Here is a 3,568-nt window from a genome sequence, read left to right as displayed (position 1 = left end):
GTAGTTTATTGATGTTTCCCCATAAAGCAAGGTGAATTTGTCGCTGTACATATTTAAATATATATATTTCTGAGACGGTTTAGAGAAATGGGGAGCTTTGCTTTGCTGTCAGACGCTTGCGTGTAATGTTTATTGGAGGGTAGGATGAAGGGAGGAGGTGCATGGATGTGGGCGCTTATAGTTGTTGAATGGATCTTAAAGCACAACATGATGTCAACTGTTATTTCCTTGTGTGTTTGTAGTGTCGTGAACGTTTTTTTTTTTTTTTTGTCCACTAGAAGCTGTGCAACAGCCTGGTTAGTATGGGATGCTAACTCTTTAGCAATAAAACTGCTTTACAAAAGACCTGAACTTGACTACTCATTCCCGGTGTGTCTGATGTTTGCTCACTAACAAAAAAAGCCACGTTTCTACCGACAGTTTGGTTTGGTATCACAAATACAGCGTTGCACTGTTGTGGTTTAGACAGCAGATGGCGTCATTCTCTCTTCAGGTCAGGCAGCGGGGCCATGGAATGAGGTCATGGCAGCTCTGTAGGGCTTGTTGGATGCCCCATCGACTGCTTGTCACTACACTCGAAGTTCTCCTACAAATGAAACCCGTCCCGAGTGAATTCTACTGTGCACAGTATAAAGTGGCATGTGAGGAACTGGCACAAAAAGTGAAGCTCAAGCATTGAGCTTCATTGTAATCCTTCCTCACCCTTGCCTCACACGTTACGAGACTCAAATCGATTATGCAGGCCGTACCGACGGTATGTAGGCCTCGTGAATTAATTATGAGGCGTGACAGCGGAAGAGGGGGTTAAAAAAAAAAGAAAGAATGAAAATGCTTACAAATTTCAGCTGTGAGATGGCCTAAAAAAGGTCAAATCGCAATGTGAATTTCATCCCTCTAAGGACTCAAACATACTCAAATATCAATGCGTTAAGTTACGTAAAATTTGAGCAAAATGCCCCATAAAAAATGCCCAATGCGAACGTTATCTTACCATGTTGATGTCCCCCAGTCTCCACTTTGCCCTAAAGTCTCTACTTGGATAACATTTGTCTTTGCTCCAAAAAGAATCAATAGAGGAAACCTTTGTTCTTTTGCCATTTTTTTCATTTGTTGGCGCATCTCGTTCCGACTGGAGTGCTGCGTCATTTTTCCCTTCAGTCAGCGCAGTGGAAAAGTGTCATACGTGTACTACGCACGTTTTCTTCGTTATCCTGCAGAAATCGGGTAGTAGCCTGGTAACTCCAATTCATTTCCAATACACAAATGCAAATAATGTGACCCCCAAAAAGTGTTTGATAACAATTGGGCACCCCTTATCATTATGGCATTGATATAAACAAATCTAATATTGACTTTCTGATTTACCTTTTTTTTTTTTTTTTTAAATATAACCACCCACACGGCTCCTCATTCATTTTCAATCCCACTCATTTGTTCTCCTGTTTGAGTAACTGCAGTCTGGAATGTCAGAAAACAAGCAAGCGCCACACCCCGCCCACTCAGGTGCCAAGGTGGCACACCCTGAAGACCAAGAAGATAAAAAGTCATTCTCCCAGCCCCCCGAGGTTTGATTATCGTGGTCATAGGTCATATGAGGTGGTGCGCTCAGCTTACGTAAAATAGAGTAGTGCTCCGACTGTGTAGGTAATTTCAGGCAGATTTGGTTTGAATACACATACGTTGTAAAACCAAAAATATTTGGACAGGAAGGGGTCGCTAACCAGATTAGCATGTAGCTAAATGCTAGCATAAAAATGACCCTTCTTAGCATGAGGCGTTTGTCTTTGCGTTGTAGGTTAAAGTGTTACTTAAAACACCACCAACTGTCAAGTTCAAGCTTTTATGATGGTAATACTTTGACCCTGAAACCAATTTACATTAAAACATGCAAAGAGTGATTTTTAATTCATACAGTTTTAGTGTCATTTGACTTGCCACTTTACATTCTCGTTACGCTGTTTGGAATGTTAAAATGTAACCAGAACATCACCTGTGCAGTTGATAAATGTGAACCTAAATAGCGTGTAGCCAAGGAAAAGGCAATAAATGTTGCAAAGTGGACCTTGGACTAATTATCTTGACGGGATTTCAAATCAAAGCAAAATTGGGGGGACAAAAATGTACCCCTCCCCCCTGAAAAAAATTAAAAGGACATATTTAGACATTCACTTGAATTAGCATTACATTTGAGATATGCTAAAGTTAGTGACTCCAAGTATACAGACCATGAGACGTTTTTGTGCAAAACGGCTGTTAGCAATGTCGTTACAATAATTTTCCGGAAAGACAAGTTTCTATTGTGTTTTTTTTTTTTTTTTTTAAATTAAGGCGTTGGACTTCACAAACAGAATGCAATGTCACTGCTCCAATAACACGAATGTAGCATAGTACAGAAACTGTCGCATTATTGATTCCAACCAGCCAGGTGAGGTTGCAACGCCACTGTGCTTGGAGCAGAGTCAAATTGAACAACAACAAAACGGCATTCGAGGCCAGTAACATTCTTCAGGTTTTTGTTGCGCTGCCACTCAGTGCTCAACGACGCGTTATGCAACACTGTGTGGATCGCGACAGCAAGCACGGCAGTTTGCTTTGAGCTGTTTGCCTCAAGCACTCGTGTTTAAAGAGAGGCACCCAAAGAACATATTACAATATTTTCAAAAGCATTTGGACAGATACCGTCTTCAATTTAATTAAATTAATGATTTCATTCAATCCTAAATTTGATTCATATATTATGTATGTTATATTAGCTAGTTTATTATGTATCTGATGGTCCACTCGTGAACATGGTGTGGTTGCTGAATTGAAAAAAAGTGTCAACATTTACAGCTTTTAGTAGGGAGGCCGATCCAGCCCAATAGACCAGACCGACATTTGGCCCGTTCCTCAAACAGGAGTACAAAGAGGCATTATCTGGGTGGGTGGCGGGGCGAGTTAAAGGCCTCCGCCCGCCACGGCTTTCTATGAACACGGCTCTTTCTTCCTCTTGTCTCAGAGCCTGAGCAGGAACTCGTCCTCAGGGCTCAGCCTGTCTTCCAGTCCCCCCAAGACCCCCGAGCCCAGTTTGGAGGAGGAAGAGGAGGAGGAGGCAAGGCACACACAAGCACACCAGTTGTAGCTTCCCCACACGCTCGTAACTGGAAAATCTCCGGGAAGCAGCCGTCCGTCTGGCAAGCGCACAACTATGTGTCCTTTGACGATGAAAGGTTTTGGCCTTTGTTCGCTTGACTTTGCGTTGAGTAGCTTGAGCATTAAATTCAAACATTTGTTTGAAGGTAACAGGACTTTCTCCATCAGCAGAGGAGCTTAAACCTGTCACGACAGGTTGCAGCAGGAGTTGAATTTCAAGGGGAATTACTTCTGCAAAACTGAAGAGTTTCATTACTTGGTGCCAAAAATCATTAGGTCAGACTTTACGCTGAAGTGTACTGATTTAGATGAGGATGCTTGTTTGAAAACATGCTCATAGCTTCTTGCCTGATATTTAAACAAGATACAAGTGGTTGTTTTTGGTCTAAAATCGCGACCAAAAAAAAAAAAAAAAGGTTTTGTGTGGAGCGCCTCA

This window comes from Hippocampus comes, unplaced genomic scaffold, assembly GCF_001891065.2.
Source record: "Hippocampus comes isolate QL1 unplaced genomic scaffold, H_comes_QL1_v1.1 scaffold33, whole genome shotgun sequence".
In the NCBI taxonomy this organism is placed as follows: Eukaryota; Metazoa; Chordata; class Actinopteri; order Syngnathiformes; family Syngnathidae; genus Hippocampus; species Hippocampus comes.
This window is presented reverse-complemented; position numbering follows the sequence as displayed.